The following is a 15,523-nucleotide window of genomic DNA, read 5'->3' on the forward strand; positions in this document are numbered from 1 at the left end:
TTCGCCCCAAAGTGCTTGAAATCTCCACTTGCAAATTCCACAAAAAGAGTGTTTCAAATCTCCTCTCTCTAAAGGAAGGTTCAACTCTGTGAGCTGAACACACGCAACCCAAAGAAGTTGGTGCGGATTCTTCTGTCTAGCACTAGATGAAGAAAACACATTTCCAACGAAATCCTCAAGACGTCCAAATATCCACTTGCAGAATTTACAAACAGAGTGTTTCCAAACTGCTCCATGAAAGAAAGGTTAAACTCTATGTGTGGAATGCACACATCAAAACGTGGTTTCTCAGAATGATTCTCTGGAGATTTTATAGGAAGACATTTCCTTTTCTAACTTTCACATCAAAGCGCTTGAAATCTCCACTTGTAAATTCCACAAAAAGAGTGTTTCAAATCTGTTCTGTCTCAAAGAAGGTTCAACTCTGTGAGTTGCATACACCCAACCCAAAGCAGTTACTGAGAATTATTCTGTCTAGCATTAGATGAAGAAATCCCGTTTACAACGAAATCCTCAAGGAGGTCCAATTATCCACTTGCAGACGTTACTAACAGAGTGTTTCCGAACTGCACTATGAAAAGAAAGGTTAAACTCTGTGAGTGGAACGCACACATCACAAAGTGGTTTCTGAGAATGATTCTCTCTAGTTTATATAAGAAGATATTTCCTTTTCTACCTGTGGCCGAAAAGCGCTTGAAATCTCCACTTGCAAATTCGATAAAAAGAGTGTTTCAAATCTGCTCTCTGTAAAGGATGGTTCAACTCTGTGAGTTGAATACACGCAACTCAAAGAAGTTACTGAGAATTCTTCTGTGTAGCATTAGAAGAAGAAATCCCGTTTCCAACGAAATCCTCAAAGAAGTCCAATTATCCACTTGCAGACGTTACAGAGTGTTTCCAAACTGCTCTATGAAAAGAAAGGTTAAACGCTGTGAGTGGAACGCACACATCACAATGTGGTGGTTTCTGAGAATGATTCTCTCTAGTTTTTATAGGAAGATATTTCCTTTTCTGCCATTGGCCCCAAAGCGCATGAGATCTCCACTTGGAAATACCACAGAAAGAGTGTTTCAAATCTGCTCTGTCTCAAGGATGGTTCAACTCTGTGAGTTGAATACATGCAACCCAAAGAAGTTACTGAGGATTCTTCTGTCTAGCATTGGATGAAGAAATCCCGTTTCCAACGAAATCCTCAAGAGGTCCAAATATCCACTTGCAGACTTTACAAACAGAGTGTTTCCAAACTGCTCCATGAAAGAAAGCTTAAACTCTATGAGTGGAACTCACACATCACAAGGTGGATTCTGAGAATGATTCTCTGGGATTTTGAAAGGATGATATTTCCTTTTCCACGTTTGACAACAAAGAGCTTGACATCTCCACTTGTAAATCCACAAAAAGAGTGTTTCAAATCTGTTCCGTCTAAAAGAAGGTTCAACTCTGTGAGTTGAATAAACGCAACCCAAAGTATTTACTGAGGATTCCTCTGTCTAGCATTAGATGAAGAAATCCCGTTTCCAATGAAATCCTCAAAGAGGTCCAAATATCCACTTGCAGATGTTACAAACAGAGTGTTTCCAAACTGCTCTATGAAAAGAAAAGTTAAACTCTGTGAGTGGAACACACACATCACAAGATGGTTTCTGAAAATGATTCTCTGTAGTTTTTACACGAAGATGTTTCCTTTTCTACCTGTGGTCGAAAAGCGCTTGAAATCTCCACTTGTAAATATGATCAAAAGAGTGTTTCAAATCTGTTCTGTCTAAAAGAAGATTCAACTCTCTGAGTTGAATACACGCAACTCAAAGAAGTTACTGAGAATTCTTCTCTCTAGCATTAGATGAAGAAATCCCGTTTCCAACGAAACCCTCAAAGAGGTCCAAATATCCACATCCAGACGTTACAAACAGAGTGTTTCCACACTGCTCTATGGAAAGAAAGGTTAAACTCTGTGAGTGCTACGCACACATCACAAGGTGGTTTCTGAAAATGATTCTCTGTAGTTTTCATACGAAGATATTTCCTTTTCTTCCATTGGCTCCAAATTCCTTGAAATCTCCACTTGCAATTTCCGCAAAAAGAGTGTTTCAAATCTGCTCTGTCTAAAGGAAGGTTCAACTCTGTGAGTTGAGTACACGCAACCCAGGGAAGTTACTGAGAATTCTTCTGTCTAGCGTTAGATGAAGAAATCCCGTTTCCAACGAAATCCTCAAGAGGTCCAAGTATCCACTTGCAGAAATTACAAACAGAATGTTTCCAAACTGCTCCATGAAAGAAAGGTTAAACTCTGTGAGTGGAACGCACACATCACAACGTGGTTTCTGAGAATGATTCTCTGGAATTTTTCTTGTAAGACATTTCGTTTTCTACCTTTGACAACACACCGCTTGAAATCTCCACTTGTAAATTTCACAAAAAGAGGGTTTCAAATCTGTTCTGTCTAAAAGAGGATTCAACTGTGTGAGTTGAATACACTCAACCCAAAGTAGTTACTGAGAATTCTTCTGCTGAGCATTAGATGAAGAAATCCCGTTTCCAACGAAATCCTCAAAGAGGTCCAAATATCCACTTGCAGATGTTACAAACAGAGTGTTCCCAAACTGCTCTATGAAAAAGAAAGGTTAAACTCTGTGAGTGGAATGCACACATCACAACGTGGTTCCTGAGAATGATTCTCTGTAGTTTTTATACGAAGATATTTCCTTTCCTCCCTGTGGCCGAAAGGCGCTTGAAATCTCCACTTGTAAATTCGATAAAAAGAGTGTTTCAAATCTGTTCTGTCTAAAAGAAGATTCAACTCTCTGAGTTGAATACACGCAACTCAAAGAAGTTACTGAGAATTCTTCTGTCTAGCATTAGATGAAGAAATCCCGTTTCCAACGAAATCCTCAAAGAGCTCCAATTATCCACTTGCAGACGTTACAAACAGAGTGTTTCCAAACTGCTCTATGAACAGAAAGGTTAAACGCTGTGAGTGGAACACTCACATCACAAAGTGCTTTCTGAGAATGATTCTCTCTAATTTATATAGGAAGATATTTCCTTTTCTACAATTCGCCCCAAAGTGCTTGAAATCTCCACTTGCAAATTCCACAAAAAGAGTGTTTCAAATCTCCTCTCTCTAAAGGAAGGTTCAACTCTGTGAGCTGAACACACGCAACCCAAAGAAGTTGGTGCGGATTCTTCTGTCTAGCACTAGATGAAGAAAACACATTTCCAACGAAATCCTCAAGACGTCCAAATATCCACTTGCAGAATTTACAAACAGAGTGTTTCCAAACTGCTCCATGAAAGAAAGGTTAAACTCTATGTGTGGAATGCACACATCAAAACGTGGTTTCTCAGAATGATTCTCTGGAGATTTTATAGGAAGACATTTCCTTTTCTAACTTTCACATCAAAGCGCTTGAAATCTCCACTTGTAAATTCCACAAAAAGAGTGTTGTTTCAAATCTGTTCTGTCTCAAAGAAGGTTCAACTCTGTGAGTTGCATACACCCAACCCAAAGCAGTTACTGAGAATTATTCTGTCTAGCATTAGATGAAGAAATCCCGTTTACAACGAAATCCTCAAGGAGGTCCAATTATCCACTTGCAGACGTTACTAACAGAGTGTTTCCGAACTGCACTATGAAAAGAAAGGTTAAACTCTGTGAGTGGAACGCACACATCACAAAGTGGTTTCTGAGAATGATTCTCTCTAGTTTATATAAGAAGATATTTCCTTTTCTACCTGTGGCCGAAAAGCGCTTGAAATCTCCACTTGCAAATTCGATAAAAAGAGTGTTTCAAATCTGCTCTCTGTAAAGGATGGTTCAACTCTGTGAGTTGAATACACGCAACTCAAAGAAGTTACTGAGAATTCTTCTGTGTAGCATTAGAAGAAGAAATCCCGTTTCCAACGAAATCCTCAAAGAAGTCCAATTATCCACTTGCAGACGTTACAGAGTGTTTCCAAACTGCTCTATGAAAAGAAAGGTTAAACGCTGTGAGTGGAACGCACACATCACAATGTGGTGGTTTCTGAGAATGATTCTCTCTAGTTTTTATAGGAAGATATTTCCTTTTCTGCCATTGGCCCCAAAGCGCATGAGATCTCCACTTGGAAATACCACAGAAAGAGTGTTTCAAATCTGCTCTGTCTCAAGGATGGTTCAACTCTGTGAGTTGAATACATGCAACCCAAAGAAGTTACTGAGGATTCTTCTGTCTAGCATTGGATGAAGAAATCCCGTTTCCAACGAAATCCTCAAGAGGTCCAAATATCCACTTGCAGACTTTACAAACAGAGTGTTTCCAAACTGCTCCATGAAAGAAAGCTTAAACTCTATGAGTGGAACTCACACATCACAAGGTGGATTCTGAGAATGATTCTCTGGGATTTTGAAAGGATGATATTTCCTTTTCCACGTTTGACAACAAAGAGCTTGACATCTCCACTTGTAAATCCACAAAAAGAGTGTTTCAAATCTGTTCCGTCTAAAAGAAGGTTCAACTCTGTGAGTTGAATAAACGCAACCCAAAGTATTTACTGAGGATTCCTCTGTCTAGCATTAGATGAAGAAATCCCGTTTCCAATGAAATCCTCAAAGAGGTCCAAATATCCACTTGCAGATGTTACAAACAGAGTGTTTCCAAACTGCTCTATGAAAAGAAAAGTTAAACTCTGTGAGTGGAACACACACATCACAAGATGGTTTCTGAAAATGATTCTCTGTAGTTTTTACACGAAGATGTTTCCTTTTCTACCTGTGGTCGAAAAGCGCTTGAAATCTCCACTTGTAAATATGATCAAAAGAGTGTTTCAAATCTGTTCTGTCTAAAAGAAGATTCAACTCTCTGAGTTGAATACACGCAACTCAAAGAAGTTACTGAGAATTCTTCTCTCTAGCATTAGATGAAGAAATCCCGTTTCCAACGAAACCCTCAAAGAGGTCCAAATATCCACATCCAGACGTTACAAACAGAGTGTTTCCACACTGCTCTATGGAAAGAAAGGTTAAACTCTGTGAGTGGTACGCACACATCACAAGGTGGTTTCTGAAAATGATTCTCTGTAGTTTTCATACGAAGATATTTCCTTTTCTTCCATTGGCTCCAAATTCCTTGAAATCTCCACTTGCAATTTCCGCAAAAAGAGTGTTTCAAATCTGCTCTGTCTAAAGGAAGGTTCAACTCTGTGAGTTGAGTACACGCAACCCAGGGAAGTTACTGAGAATTCTTCTGTCTAGCGTTAGATGAAGAAATCCCGTTTCCAACGAAATCCTCAAGAGGTCCAAGTATCCACTTGCAGAAATTACAAACAGAATGTTTCCAAACTGCTCCATGAAAGAAAGGTTAAACTCTGTGAGTGGAACGCACACATCACAACGTGGTTTCTGAGAATGATTCTCTGGAATTTTTCTTGTAAGATATTTCGTTTTCTACCTTTGACAACACACCGCTTGAAATCTCCACTTGTAAATTTCACAAAAAGAGGGTTTCAAATCTGTTCAGTCTAAAAGAGGATTCAACTGTGTGAGTTGAATACACTCAACCCAAAGTAGTTACTGAGAATTCTTCTGCCGAGCATTAGATGAAGAAATCCCGTTTCCAACGAAATCCTCAAAGAGGTCCAAATATCCACTTGCAGATGTTACAAACAGAGTGTTCCCAAACTGCTCTATGAAAAAGAAAGGGTAAAACCTGTGAGTGGAATACACACATCACAACGTGGTTTCTGAGAATGATTCTCTGTAGTTTTTATACGAAGATATTTCCTTTCCTCCCTGTGGCCGAAAGGCGCTTGAAATCTCCACTTGTAAATTCGATAAAAAGAGTGTTTCAAATCTGTTCTGTCTAAAAGAAGATTCAACTCTCTGAGTTGAATACACGCAACTCAAAGAAGTTACTGAGAATTCTTCTGTCTAGCATTAGATGAAGAAATCCCGTTTCCAACGAAATCCTCAAAGAGCTCCAATTATCCACTTGCAGACGTTACAAACAGAGTGTTTCCAAACTGCTCTATGAACAGAAAGGTTAAACGCTGTGAGTGGAACACTCACATCACAAAGTGCTTTCTGAGAATGATTCTCTCTAATTTATATAGGAAGATATTTCCTTTTCTACAATTCGCCCCAAAGTGCTTGAAATCTCCACTTGCAAATTCCACAAAAAGAGTGTTTCAAATCTCCTCTCTCTAAAGGAAGGTTCAACTCTGTGAGCTGAACACACGCAACCCAAAGAAGTTGGTGCGGATTCTTCTGTCTAGCACTAGATGAAGAAAACACATTTCCAACGAAATCCTCAAGACGTCCAAATATCCACTTGCAGAATTTACAAACAGAGTGTTTCCAAACTGCTCCATGAAAGAAAGGTTAAACTCTATGTGTGGAATGCACACATCAAAACGTGGTTTCTCAGAATGATTCTCTGGAGATTTTATAGGAAGACATTTCCTTTTCTAACTTTCACATCAAAGCGCTTGAAATCTCCACTTGTAAATTCCACAAAAAGAGTGTTGTTTCAAATCTGTTCTGTCTCAAAGAAGGTTCAACTCTGTGAGTTGCATACACCCAACCCAAAGCAGTTACTGAGAATTATTCTGTCTAGCATTAGATGAAGAAATCCCGTTTACAACGAAATCCTCAAGGAGGTCCAATTATCCACTTGCAGACGTTACTAACAGAGTGTTTCCGAACTGCACTATGAAAAGAAAGGTTAAACTCTGTGAGTGGAACGCACACATCACAAAGTGGTTTCTGAGAATGATTCTCTCTAGTTTATATAAGAAGATATTTCCTTTTCTACCTGTGGCCGAAAAGCGCTTGAAATCTCCACTTGCAAATTCGATAAAAAGAGTGTTTCAAATCTGCTCTCTGTAAAGGATGGTTCAACTCTGTGAGTTGAATACACGCAACTCAAAGAAGTTACTGAGAATTCTTCTGTGTAGCATTAGAAGAAGAAATCCCGTTTCCAACGAAATCCTCAAAGAAGTCCAATTATCCACTTGCAGACGTTACAGAGTGTTTCCAAACTGCTCTATGAAAAGAAAGGTTAAACGCTGTGAGTGGAACGCACACATCACAATGTGGTGGTTTCTGAGAATGATTCTCTCTAGTTTTTATAGGAAGATATTTCCTTTTCTGCCATTGGCCCCAAAGCGCATGAGATCTCCACTTGGAAATACCACAGAAAGAGTGTTTCAAATCTGCTCTGTCTCAAGGATGGTTCAACTCTGTGAGTTGAATACATGCAACCCAAAGAAGTTACTGAGGATTCTTCTGTCTAGCATTGGATGAAGAAATCCCGTTTCCAACGAAATCCTCAAGAGGTCCAAATATCCACTTGCAGACTTTACAAACAGAGTGTTTCCAAACTGCTCCATGAAAGAAAGCTTAAACTCTATGAGTGGAACTCACACATCACAAGGTGGATTCTGAGAATGATTCTCTGGGATTTTGAAAGGATGATATTTCCTTTTCCACGTTTGACAACAAAGAGCTTGACATCTCCACTTGTAAATCCACAAAAAGAGTGTTTCAAATCTGTTCCGTCTAAAAGAAGGTTCAACTCTGTGAGTTGAATAAACGCAACCCAAAGTATTTACTGAGGATTCCTCTGTCTAGCATTAGATGAAGAAATCCCGTTTCCAATGAAATCCTCAAAGAGGTCCAAATATCCACTTGCAGATGTTACAAACAGAGTGTTTCCAAACTGCTCTATGAAAAGAAAAGTTAAACTCTGTGAGTGGAACACACACATCACAAGATGGTTTCTGAAAATGATTCTCTGTAGTTTTTACACGAAGATGTTTCCTTTTCTACCTGTGGTCGAAAAGCGCTTGAAATCTCCACTTGTAAATATGATCAAAAGAGTGTTTCAAATCTGTTCTGTCTAAAAGAAGATTCAACTCTCTGAGTTGAATACACGCAACTCAAAGAAGTTACTGAGAATTCTTCTCTCTAGCATTAGATGAAGAAATCCCGTTTCCAACGAAACCCTCAAAGAGGTCCAAATATCCACATCCAGACGTTACAAACAGAGTGTTTCCACACTGCTCTATGGAAAGAAAGGTTAAACTCTGTGAGTGGTACGCACACATCACAAGGTGGTTTCTGAGAATGATTCTCTCTAGTTTATATAAGAAGATATTTCCTTTTCTACCTGTGGCCGAAAAGCGCTTGAAATCTCCACTTGCAAATTCGATAAAAAGAGTGTTTCAAATCTGCTCTCTGTAAAGGATGGTTCAACTCTGTGAGTTGAATACACGCAACTCAAAGAAGTTACTGAGAATTCTTCTGTGTAGCATTAGAAGAAGAAATCCCGTTTCCAACGAAATCCTCAAAGAAGTCCAATTATCCACTTGCAGACGTTACAGAGTGTTTCCAAACTGCTCTATGAAAAGAAAGGTTAAACGCTGTGAGTGGAACGCACACATCACAATGTGGTGGTTTCTGAGAATGATTCTCTCTAGTTTTTATAGGAAGATATTTCCTTTTCTGCCATTGGCCCCAAAGCGCATGAGATCTCCACTTGGAAATACCACAGAAAGAGTGTTTCAAATCTGCTCTGTCTCAAGGATGGTTCAACTCTGTGAGTTGAATACATGCAACCCAAAGAAGTTACTGAGGATTCTTCTGTCTAGCATTGGATGAAGAAATCCCGTTTCCAACGAAATCCTCAAGAGGTCCAAATATCCACTTGCAGACTTTACAAACAGAGTGTTTCCAAACTGCTCCATGAAAGAAAGTTTAAACTCTATGAGTGGAACTCACACATCACAAGGTGGATTCTGAGAATGATTCTCTGGGATTTTGAAAGGATGATATTTCCTTTTCCACGTTTGACAACAAAGAGCTTGACATCTCCACTTGTAAATCCACAAAAAGAGTGTTTCAAATCTGTTCCGTCTAAAAGAAGGTTCAACTCTGTGAGTTGAATAAACGCAACCCAAAGTATTTACTGAGGATTCCTCTGTCTAGCATTAGATGAAGAAATCCCGTTTCCAATGAAATCCTCAAAGAGGTCCAAATATCCACTTGCAGATGTTACAAACAGAGTGTTTCCAAACTGCTCTATGAAAAGAAAAGTTAAACTCTGTGAGTGGAACACACACATCACAAGATGGTTTCTGAAAATGATTCTCTGTAGTTTTTACACGAAGATGTTTCCTTTTCTACCTGTGGTCGAAAAGCGCTTGAAATCTCCACTTGTAAATATGATCAAAAGAGTGTTTCAAATCTGTTCTGTCTAAAAGAAGATTCAACTCTCTGAGTTGAATACACGCAACTCAAAGAAGTTACTGAGAATTCTTCTCTCTAGCATTAGATGAAGAAATCCCGTTTCCAACGAAACCCTCAAAGAGGTCCAAATATCCACATCCAGACGTTACAAACAGAGTGTTTCCACACTGCTCTATGGAAAGAAAGGTTAAACTCTGTGAGTGGTACGCACACATCACAAGGTGGTTTCTGAGAATGATTCTCTCTAGTTTATATAAGAAGATATTTCCTTTTCTACCTGTGGCCGAAAAGCGCTTGAAATCTCCACTTGCAAATTCGATAAAAAGAGTGTTTCAAATCTGCTCTCTGTAAAGGATGGTTCAACTCTGTGAGTTGAATACACGCAACTCAAAGAAGTTACTGAGAATTCTTCTGTGTAGCATTAGAAGAAGAAATCCCGTTTCCAACGAAATCCTCAAAGAAGTCCAATTATCCACTTGCAGACGTTACAGAGTGTTTCCAAACTGCTCTATGAAAAGAAAGGTTAAACGCTGTGAGTGGAACGCACACATCACAATGTGGTGGTTTCTGAGAATGATTCTCTCTAGTTTTTATAGGAAGATATTTCCTTTTCTGCCATTGGCCCCAAAGCGCATGAGATCTCCACTTGGAAATACCACAGAAAGAGTGTTTCAAATCTGCTCTGTCTCAAGGATGGTTCAACTCTGTGAGTTGAATACATGCAACCCAAAGAAGTTACTGAGGATTCTTCTGTCTAGCATTGGATGAAGAAATCCCGTTTCCAACGAAATCCTCAAGAGGTCCAAATATCCACTTGCAGACTTTACAAACAGAGTGTTTCCAAACTGCTCCATGAAAGAAAGCTTAAACTCTATGAGTGGAACTCACACATCACAAGGTGGATTCTGAGAATGATTCTCTGGGATTTTGAAAGGATGATATTTCCTTTTCCACGTTTGACAACAAAGAGCTTGACATCTCCACTTGTAAATCCACAAAAAGAGTGTTTCAAATCTGTTCCGTCTAAAAGAAGGTTCAACTCTGTGAGTTGAATAAACGCAACCCAAAGTATTTACTGAGGATTCCTCTGTCTAGCATTAGATGAAGAAATCCCGTTTCCAATGAAATCCTCAAAGAGGTCCAAATATCCACTTGCAGATGTTACAAACAGAGTGTTTCCAAACTGCTCTATGAAAAGAAAAGTTAAACTCTGTGAGTGGAACACACACATCACAAGATGGTTTCTGAAAATGATTCTCTGTAGTTTTTACACGAAGATGTTTCCTTTTCTACCTGTGGTCGAAAAGCGCTTGAAATCTCCACTTGTAAATATGATCAAAAGAGTGTTTCAAATCTGTTCTGTCTAAAAGAAGATTCAACTCTCTGAGTTGAATACACGCAACTCAAAGAAGTTACTGAGAATTCTTCTCTCTAGCATTAGATGAAGAAATCCCGTTTCCAACGAAACCCTCAAAGAGGTCCAAATATCCACATCCAGACGTTACAAACAGAGTGTTTCCACACTGCTCTATGGAAAGAAAGGTTAAACTCTGTGAGTGGTACGCACACATCACAAGGTGGTTTCTGAAAATGATTCTCTGTAGTTTTCATACGAAGATATTTCCTTTTCTTCCATTGGCTCCAAATTCCTTGAAATCTCCACTTGCAATTTCCGCAAAAAGAGTGTTTCAAATCTGCTCTGTCTAAAGGAAGGTTCAACTCTGTGAGTTGAGTACACGCAACCCAGGGAAGTTACTGAGAATTCTTCTGTCTAGCGTTAGATGAAGAAATCCCGTTTCCAACGAAATCCTCAAGAGGTCCAAGTATCCACTTGCAGAAATTACAAACAGAATGTTTCCAAACTGCTCCATGAAAGAAAGGTTAAACTCTGTGAGTGGAACGCACACATCACAACGTGGTTTCTGAGAATGATTCTCTGGAATTTTTCTTGTAAGATATTTCGTTTTCTACCTTTGACAACACACCGCTTGAAATCTCCACTTGTAAATTTCACAAAAAGAGGGTTTCAAATCTGTTCAGTCTAAAAGAGGATTCAACTGTGTGAGTTGAATACACTCAACCCAAAGTAGTTACTGAGAATTCTTCTGCCGAGCATTAGATGAATAAATCCCGTTTCCAACGAAATCCTCAAAGAGGTCCAAATATCCACTTGCAGATGTTACAAACAGAGTGTTCCCAAACTGCTCTATGAAAAAGAAAGGGTAAAACCTGTGAGTGGAATACACACATCACAACGTGGTTTCTGAGAATGATTCTCTGTAGTTTTTATACGAAGATATTTCCTTTCCTCCCTGTGGCCGAAAGGCGCTTGAAATCTCCACTTGTAAATTCGATAAAAAGAGTGTTTCAAATCTGTTCTGTCTAAAAGAAGATTCAACTCTCTGAGTTGAATACACGCAACTCAAAGAAGTTACTGAGAATTCTTCTGTCTAGCATTAGATGAAGAAATCCCGTTTCCAACGAAATCCTCAAAGAGCTCCAATTATCCACTTGCAGACGTTACAAACAGAGTGTTTCCAAACTGCTCTATGAACAGAAAGGTTAAACGCTGTGAGTGGAACACTCACATCACAAAGTGCTTTCTGAGAATGATTCTCTCTAATTTATATAGGAAGATATTTCCTTTTCTACAATTCGCCCCAAAGTGCTTGAAATCTCCACTTGCAAATTCCACAAAAAGAGTGTTTCAAATCTCCTCTCTCTAAAGGAAGGTTCAACTCTGTGAGCTGAACACACGCAACCCAAAGAAGTTGGTGCGGATTCTTCTGTCTAGCACTAGATGAAGAAAACACATTTCCAACGAAATCCTCAAGACGTCCAAATATCCACTTGCAGAATTTACAAACAGAGTGTTTCCAAACTGCTCCATGAAAGAAAGGTTAAACTCTATGTGTGGAATGCACACATCAAAACGTGGTTTCTCAGAATGATTCTCTGGAGATTTTATAGGAAGACATTTCCTTTTCTAACTTTCACATCAAAGCGCTTGAAATCTCCACTTGTAAATTCCACAAAAAGAGTGTTGTTTCAAATCTGTTCTGTCTCAAAGAAGGTTCAACTCTGTGAGTTGCATACACCCAACCCAAAGCAGTTACTGAGAATTATTCTGTCTAGCATTAGATGAAGAAATCCCGTTTACAACGAAATCCTCAAGGAGGTCCAATTATCCACTTGCAGACGTTACTAACAGAGTGTTTCCGAACTGCACTATGAAAAGAAAGGTTAAACTCTGTGAGTGGAACGCACACATCACAAAGTGGTTTCTGAGAATGATTCTCTCTAGTTTATATAAGAAGATATTTCCTTTTCTACCTGTGGCCGAAAAGCGCTTGAAATCTCCACTTGCAAATTCGATAAAAAGAGTGTTTCAAATCTGCTCTCTGTAAAGGATGGTTCAACTCTGTGAGTTGAATACACGCAACTCAAAGAAGTTACTGAGAATTCTTCTGTGTAGCATTAGAAGAAGAAATCCCGTTTCCAACGAAATCCTCAAAGAAGTCCAATTATCCACTTGCAGACGTTACAGAGTGTTTCCAAACTGCTCTATGAAAAGAAAGGTTAAACGCTGTGAGTGGAACGCACACATCACAATGTGGTGGTTTCTGAGAATGATTCTCTCTAGTTTTTATAGGAAGATATTTCCTTTTCTGCCATTGGCCCCAAAGCGCATGAGATCTCCACTTGGAAATACCACAGAAAGAGTGTTTCAAATCTGCTCTGTCTCAAGGATGGTTCAACTCTGTGAGTTGAATACATGCAACCCAAAGAAGTTACTGAGGATTCTTCTGTCTAGCATTGGATGAAGAAATCCCGTTTCCAACGAAATCCTCAAGAGGTCCAAATATCCACTTGCAGACTTTACAAACAGAGTGTTTCCAAACTGCTCCATGAAAGAAAGCTTAAACTCTATGAGTGGAACTCACACATCACAAGGTGGATTCTGAGAATGATTCTCTGGGATTTTGAAAGGATGATATTTCCTTTTCCACGTTTGACAACAAAGAGCTTGACATCTCCACTTGTAAATCCACAAAAAGAGTGTTTCAAATCTGTTCCGTCTAAAAGAAGGTTCAACTCTGTGAGTTGAATAAACGCAACCCAAAGTATTTACTGAGGATTCCTCTGTCTAGCATTAGATGAAGAAATCCCGTTTCCAATGAAATCCTCAAAGAGGTCCAAATATCCACTTGCAGATGTTACAAACAGAGTGTTTCCAAACTGCTCTATGAAAAGAAAAGTTAAACTCTGTGAGTGGAACACACACATCACAAGATGGTTTCTGAAAATGATTCTCTGTAGTTTTTACACGAAGATGTTTCCTTTTCTACCTGTGGTCGAAAAGCGCTTGAAATCTCCACTTGTAAATATGATCAAAAGAGTGTTTCAAATCTGTTCTGTCTAAAAGAAGATTCAACTCTCTGAGTTGAATACACGCAACTCAAAGAAGTTACTGAGAATTCTTCTCTCTAGCATTAGATGAAGAAATCCCGTTTCCAACGAAACCCTCAAAGAGGTCCAAATATCCACATCCAGACGTTACAAACAGAGTGTTTCCACACTGCTCTATGGAAAGAAAGGTTAAACTCTGTGAGTGGTACGCACACATCACAAGGTGGTTTCTGAGAATGATTCTCTCTAGTTTATATAAGAAGATATTTCCTTTTCTACCTGTGGCCGAAAAGCGCTTGAAATCTCCACTTGCAAATTCGATAAAAAGAGTGTTTCAAATCTGCTCTCTGTAAAGGATGGTTCAACTCTGTGAGTTGAATACACGCAACTCAAAGAAGTTACTGAGAATTCTTCTGTGTAGCATTAGAAGAAGAAATCCCGTTTCCAACGAAATCCTCAAAGAAGTCCAATTATCCACTTGCAGACGTTACAGAGTGTTTCCAAACTGCTCTATGAAAAGAAAGGTTAAACGCTGTGAGTGGAACGCACACATCACAATGTGGTGGTTTCTGAGAATGATTCTCTCTAGTTTTTATAGGAAGATATTTCCTTTTCTGCCATTGGCCCCAAAGCGCATGAGATCTCCACTTGGAAATACCACAGAAAGAGTGTTTCAAATCTGCTCTGTCTCAAGGATGGTTCAACTCTGTGAGTTGAATACATGCAACCCAAAGAAGTTACTGAGGATTCTTCTGTCTAGCATTGGATGAAGAAATCCCGTTTCCAACGAAATCCTCAAGAGGTCCAAATATCCACTTGCAGACTTTACAAACAGAGTGTTTCCAAACTGCTCCATGAAAGAAAGTTTAAACTCTATGAGTGGAACTCACACATCACAAGGTGGATTCTGAGAATGATTCTCTGGGATTTTGAAAGGATGATATTTCCTTTTCCACGTTTGACAACAAAGAGCTTGACATCTCCACTTGTAAATCCACAAAAAGAGTGTTTCAAATCTGTTCCGTCTAAAAGAAGGTTCAACTCTGTGAGTTGAATAAACGCAACCCAAAGTATTTACTGAGGATTCCTCTGTCTAGCATTAGATGAAGAAATCCCGTTTCCAATGAAATCCTCAAAGAGGTCCAAATATCCACTTGCAGATGTTACAAACAGAGTGTTTCCAAACTGCTCTATGAAAAGAAAAGTTAAACTCTGTGAGTGGAACACACACATCACAAGATGGTTTCTGAAAATGATTCTCTGTAGTTTTTACACGAAGATGTTTCCTTTTCTACCTGTGGTCGAAAAGCGCTTGAAATCTCCACTTGTAAATATGATCAAAAGAGTGTTTCAAATCTGTTCTGTCTAAAAGAAGATTCAACTCTCTGAGTTGAATACACGCAACTCAAAGAAGTTACTGAGAATTCTTCTCTCTAGCATTAGATGAAGAAATCCCGTTTCCAACGAAACCCTCAAAGAGGTCCAAATATCCACATCCAGACGTTACAAACAGAGTGTTTCCACACTGCTCTATGGAAAGAAAGGTTAAACTCTGTGAGTGGTACGCACACATCACAAGGTGGTTTCTGAGAATGATTCTCTCTAGTTTATATAAGAAGATATTTCCTTTTCTACCTGTGGCCGAAAAGCGCTTGAAATCTCCACTTGCAAATTCGATAAAAAGAGTGTTTCAAATCTGCTCTCTGTAAAGGATGGTTCAACTCTGTGAGTTGAATACACGCAACTCAAAGAAGTTACTGAGAATTCTTCTGTGTAGCATTAGAAGAAGAAATCCCGTTTCCAACGAAATCCTCAAAGAAGTCCAATTATCCACTTGCAGACGTTACAGAGTGTTTCCAAACTGCTCTATGAAAAGAAAGGTTAAACGCT

This window comes from Gorilla gorilla, chromosome Y (genome assembly GCF_029281585.2).
Source record: "Gorilla gorilla gorilla isolate KB3781 chromosome Y, NHGRI_mGorGor1-v2.1_pri, whole genome shotgun sequence".
Classification (NCBI taxonomy): Eukaryota; Metazoa; Chordata; class Mammalia; order Primates; family Hominidae; genus Gorilla; species Gorilla gorilla.